Source organism: Heterodontus francisci, unplaced genomic scaffold (assembly GCF_036365525.1).
Source record: "Heterodontus francisci isolate sHetFra1 unplaced genomic scaffold, sHetFra1.hap1 HAP1_SCAFFOLD_701, whole genome shotgun sequence".
NCBI classification, from domain to species: domain Eukaryota; kingdom Metazoa; phylum Chordata; class Chondrichthyes; order Heterodontiformes; family Heterodontidae; genus Heterodontus; species Heterodontus francisci.
This window is the reverse complement of record NW_027140629.1, coordinates 197501-203670: the sequence shown is the minus strand read 5'-3', so window position 1 is coordinate 203670 and position 6170 is coordinate 197501.

The following is a 6170-nucleotide window of genomic DNA, read 5'->3' as shown; positions in this document are numbered from 1 at the left end:
GAGTAATCACTAACCAAAAATCGCAAAAGTAAGTAAAAAGTGTGAAATCATTAACCAAAAACCCGAAAATAATGTCCAGAGACTAAGTCCGAAAGGGCAAATGGTTAACCAGTAAGCAGAGTAATCATTAACCAAAAATCGCAAAAGTAAGTAAAAAGTATGAAATCATTAACCAAAAAGCACAAAATTAAGTTAAAAGTGTGAAATCATTAACCAAAATGTCGAAAACAATGTCCAGAGACTAAGTCCGAAAGGGCAAATGGTTAACCAGTAAGCAGAGTAATCATTAACCAAAAAGGGCAAAAGTAAGTAAAAAGTATGAAATCATTAACCAAAAAGCACAAAATTAAGTTAAAAGTGTGAAATCATTAACCAAAATGTCGAAAACAATGTCCAGAGACTAAGTCCGAAAGGGCAAATGGTTAACCAGTAAGCAGAGTAATCATTAACCAAAAATCGCAAAAGTAAGTAAAAAGTGTGAAATCATTAACCAAAAAGCGCAAAAATATGTTAAAAGTGTGAAATCATTAACCAAAAACTCGAAAATAATGTGCAGAGACTAAGTCCAAAAGGGCAAATGGTTAACCAGTAAGCAGAGTAATCATTAACCAAAATGCGCAAAAGTAAGTAAAAAGTGTGAAATCATTAACCAAAAATCGCAAAAGTAAGTAAAAAGTGTGAAATCATTAACCAAAAACTCGAAAATAATCTCCAGAGACTAAGTCCGAAAGGGCAAATGGTTAACCAGTAAGCAGAGTAATCATTAACCAAAAGGCGCAAAAGTAAGTAAAAAGTATGAAATCATTAACCAAAAAGCGCAAAAATATGTTAAAAGTGTGAAATCATTAACCAAAAAGTCGAAAATAATGTGCAGAGACTAAGTCCGAAAGGGCAAATGGTTAACCAGTAAGCAGAGTAATCATTAACCAAAAAGCGCAAAAATATGTTAAAAGTGTGAAATCATTAACCAAAAATCGCAAAAGTAAGTAAAAAGTGTGAAATCATTAACCAAAAACTCGAAAATAATGTCCAGAGACCAAGTCCGAAAGGGCAAATGGTTAACCAGTAAGCAGAGTAATCATTAACCAAAAAGGGCAAAAGTAAGTAAAAAGTATGAAATCATTAACCAAAAACTCGAAAATAATGTGCAGAGACTAAGTCCGAAAGGGCAAATGGTTAACCAGTAAGCAGAGTAATCATTAACCAAAAAGCGCAAAAATATGTTAAAAGTGTGAAATCATTAACCAAAAACTCGAAAATAATGTCCAGAGACTAAGTCCGAAAGGGCAAATGGTTAACCAGTAAGCAGAGTAATCATTAACCAAAATGCGCAAAAGTAAGTAAAAAGTGTGAAATCATTAACCAAAAATCGCAAAAGTAAGTAAAAAGTGTGAAATCATTAACCAAAAACTCGAAAATAATCTCCAGAGACTAAGTCCGAAAGGGCAAATAATTAACCAGTAAGCAGAGTAATCATTAACCAAAAAGCGCAAAAATATGTTAAAGTGTGAAATCATTAACCAAAAACTCGAAAATAATCTCCAGAGACTAAGTCCGAAAGGGCAAATGGTTAACCAGTAAGCAGAGTAATCATTAACCAAAAAGGGCAAAAGTAAGTAAAAAGTATGAAATCATTAACCAAAAAGCACAAAATTAAGTTAAAAGTGTGAAATCATTAACCAAAAACTCGAAAATAATGTGCAGAGACTAAGTCCGAAAGGGCAAATGGTTAACCAGTAAGCAGAGTAATCATTAACCAAAAAGCGCAAAATTATGTTAAAAGTGTGAAATCATTAACCAAAAACTCGAAAATAATGTCCAGAGACCAAGTCCGAAAGTACAAATAATTAACCAGTAAGCAGAGTCATCATTAACCAAAAATCGCAAAAGTAAGTAAAAAGTGTGAAATCATTAACCAAAAATCGCAAAAGTAAGTAAAAAGTGTGAAATCATTAACCAAAAACTCGAAAATAATCTCCAGAGACTAAGTCCGAAAGGGCAAATGGTTAACCAGTAAGCAGAGTAATCATTAACCAAAAATCGCAAAAGTAAGTAAAAAGTGTGAAATCATTAACCAAAAATCGCAAAAGTAAGTAAAAAGTGTGAAATCATTAACCAAAAACTCGAAAATAATGTCCAGAGACCAAGTCCGAAAGGGCAAATGGTTAACCAGTAAGCAGAGTAATCATTAACCAAAAAGGGCAAAAGTAAGTAAAAAGTATGAAATCATTAACCAAAAAGCACAAAATTAAGTTAAAAGTGTGAAATCATTAACCAAAAAGTCGAAAATAATCTCCAGAGACTAAGTGCGAAAGGGCAAATGGTTAACCAGTAAGCAGAGTAATCATTAACCAAAAATCGCAAAAGTAAGTAAAAAGTATGAAATCATTAACCAAAAAGCACAAAATTAAGTTAAAAGTGTGAAATCATTAACCAAAATGTCGAAAACAATGTCCAGAGACTAAGTCCGAAAGGGCAAATGGTTAACCAGTAAGCAGAGTAATCATTAACCAAAAAGGGCAAAAGTAAGTAAAAAGTATGAAATCATTAACCAAAAAGCACAAAATTAAGTTAAAAGTGTGAAATCATTAACCAAAATGTCGAAAACAATGTCCAGAGACTAAGTCCGAAAGGGCAAATGGTTAACCAGTAAGCAGAGTAATCATTAACCAAAAATCGCAAAAGTAAGTAAAAAGTGTGAAATCATTAACCAAAAACCCGAAAATAATGTCCAGAGACTAAGTCCGAAAGGGCAAATGGTTAACCAGTAAGCAGAGTAATCATTAACCAAAAATCGCAAAAGTAAGTAAAAAGTATGAAATCATTAACCAAAAAGCACAAAATTAAGTTAAAAGTGTGAAATCATTAACCAAAATGTCGAAAACAATGTCCAGAGACTAAGTCCGAAAGGGCAAATGGTTAACCAGTAAGCAGAGTAATCATTAACCAAAAAGGGCAAAAGTAAGTAAAAAGTATGAAATCATTAACCAAAAAGCACAAAATTAAGTTAAAAGTGTGAAATCATTAACCAAAATGTCGAAAACAATGTCCAGAGACTAAGTCCGAAAGGGCAAATGGTTAACCAGTAAGCAGAGTAATCATTAACCAAAAATCGCAAAAGTAAGTAAAAAGTGTGAAATCATTAACCAAAAAGCGCAAAAATATGTTAAAAGTGTGAAATCATTAACCAAAAACTCGAAAATAATGTGCAGAGACTAAGTCCAAAAGGGCAAATGGTTAACCAGTAAGCAGAGTAATCATTAACCAAAATGCGCAAAAGTAAGTAAAAAGTGTGAAATCATTAACCAAAAATCGCAAAAGTAAGTAAAAAGTGTGAAATCATTAACCAAAAACTCGAAAATAATCTCCAGAGACTAAGTCCGAAAGGGCAAATGGTTAACCAGTAAGCAGAGTAATCATTAACCAAAAATCGCAAAAGTAAGTAAAAAGTGTGAAATCATTAACCAAAAACTCGAAAATAATGTCCAGAGACTAAGTCCAAAAGGGCAAATGGTTAACCAGTAAGCAGAGTAATCATTAACCAAAAAGCGCAAAAGTAAGTAAAAAGTATGAAATCATTAACCAAAAACTCGAAAATAATGTGCAGAGACTAAGTCCGAAAGGGCAAATGGTTAACCAGTAAGCAGAGTAATCATTAACCAAAAAGCGCAAAAGTAAGTAAAAAGTGTGAAATCATTAACCAAAAACTCGAAAATAATCTCCAGAGACTAAGTCCGAAAGGGCAAATGGTTAACCAGTAAGCAGAGTAATCATTAACCAAAAGGCGCAAAAGTAAGTAAAAAGTATGAAATCATTAACCAAAAAGCGCAAAAATATGTTAAAAGTGTGAAATCATTAACCAAAAAGTCGAAAATAATGTGCAGAGACTAAGTCCGAAAGGGCAAATGGTTAACCAGTAAGCAGAGTAATCATTAACCAAAAAGCGCAAAAATATGTTAAAAGTGTGAAATCATTAACCAAAAACTCGAAAATAATGTGCAGAGACTAAGTCCGAAAGGGCAAATGGTTAACCAGTAAGCAGAGTAATCATTAACCAAAAATCGCAAAAGTAAGTAAAAAGTGTGAAATCATTAACCAAAAACTCGAAAATAATCTCCAGAGACTAAGTCCGAAAGGGCAAATGGTTAACCAGTAAGCAGAGTAATCATTAACCAAAAGGCGCAAAAGTAAGTAAAAAGTATGAAATCATTAACCAAAAAGCGCAAAAATATGTTAAAAGTGTGAAATCATTAACCAAAAAGTCGAAAATAATGTGCAGAGACTAAGTCCGAAAGGGCAAATGGTTAACCAGTAAGCAGAGTAATCATTAACCAAAAAGCGCAAAAATATGTTAAAAGTGTGAAATCATTAACCAAAAATCGCAAAAGTAAGTAAAAAGTGTGAAATCATTAACCAAAAACTCGAAAATAATCTCCAGAGACTAAGTCCGAAAGGGCAAATAATTAACCAGTAAGCAGAGTAATCATTAACCAAAAAGCGCAAAAATATGTTAAAAGTGTGAAATCATTAACCAAAAACTCGAAAATAATGTCCAGAGACTAAGTCCGAAAGGGCAAATAATTAACCAGTAAGCAGAGTAATCATTAACCAAAAAGCGCAAAAGTAAGTAAAAAGTGTGAAATCATTAACCAAAAAGTCGAAAATAATGCCCAGAGACTAAGTCCGAAAGGGCAAATGGTTAACCAGAAAATCCGTCGAATAATGTCCAGAGACTAAGTCCGAAAGGGCAAATGGTTAACCAGTGGAAGGGCGATCAAGCGGAAAAATTTGCCCCGGTTACCCGGGATGGAGTTCCAGAGGTCCGGCCAGAGTTGTCAAATTCGTCCCGCTGATCGGACGCTTGTCATTCGGGTGGCTGGGGGTTGGCGGGGTATCTGCACAGTAGTAGGAGGTGGCAAGTCGGGACTTGGACGTTTATTCCAAGAGTCCACCCGAGCCTCCAGGTCTGCAGAGACCGACCCTAGCTGCCGCCCAACCGACTTTTAAGCCTTTTTCGGATGGGGATTTTTTCCCATTTTCGTCCATTTTTCGGGTTTTCTGTCGGGCTTAATAGGCGGCAGCCTGACCCCCGGCCGAGGCGGGGGGCGCACTCTCCCTTGCGTAAGGGTCCGGATTTGCCCCGGAAAGTGCCCCCGACGGCCTCCCGACCCGGGTGCCTGCAGGGCGGGGGAAAGGGTAGTCCCAGCCGCAGGAAATCATTAACCAAAAGACTTAGCCGTCGGGGCAGAGGCTAAGACCCGGGCTGGTGAAATCATTAACCAAAAGGAATGCACCCTTTTCCGAAAGTGCAGGCCGAAATAAGGCGAGCCTTGGGCCGGGAAGGCCAAAACCCCCAACTCATGGAAGTGTATGGGGTCGGACTCGGCGACTTTCCCGGGCCCCGAGTTGACCTTTCCCCACGGGGGCGGTCAAGTTGCTCCCGCCAAGAGGGCACGTTGCATTTGCTGCCGCTCTAGTCCCCGGGCTAGTTAATCAGTTGCCGTCGGAAGTCCCGATGCCGAAATGAAAAATGGCCGTTGCGGCGATTTGGCGCCTCATTTTCGGAAGGACTACCGGCAGGCAACCCGCCGAATTGACACTTGCGATTCGGGTGGCTGGGGGTTGGCGGGGTACCCGGAGATTTTCGGGAACTCGATTTTCAGAACTTTTGCTGGCAGCGGTTGCACTTGCAAAGTGGCCGAAGAAGTGCTCCCTCAAGGAAGGACCTTCTTTTGAAATAAAAGACCTTCCGAAGAGTGCCTGGAAGTCATTTATGAGCATTTAAGGGTAAATCTGGCGGACTTTCCATGCTCTGTTGCCGGCTCTGAAATATCGCACAGTTGGGTCTAGGCCGGTAGACTGGCTGTGAAAACAGACAAAGTGTTTTGGCGAGCGAGAGAAAACAAGGCCTTGGAACAGATTGGGGGGTGCGGAGGCACACCACACCCACAGGAAAAGAATTAATAAAAAAAAAACCAAAGTCTTATGACATGTCTGTTGGTACAGTGAGAAAAGCAAAGAAGGGAGGCTGCGATGGCAGAGCAAAGCCGACCTTCATACAGATATACATGTCAAAGAAAGAAACTATGCCCGCAAAAGACTTGGTGCGAAATAACAAGGCTCCTTGTGAACGGTTATCTTTGTCTGTCAGGCGCAGATTGTGGCGGCGT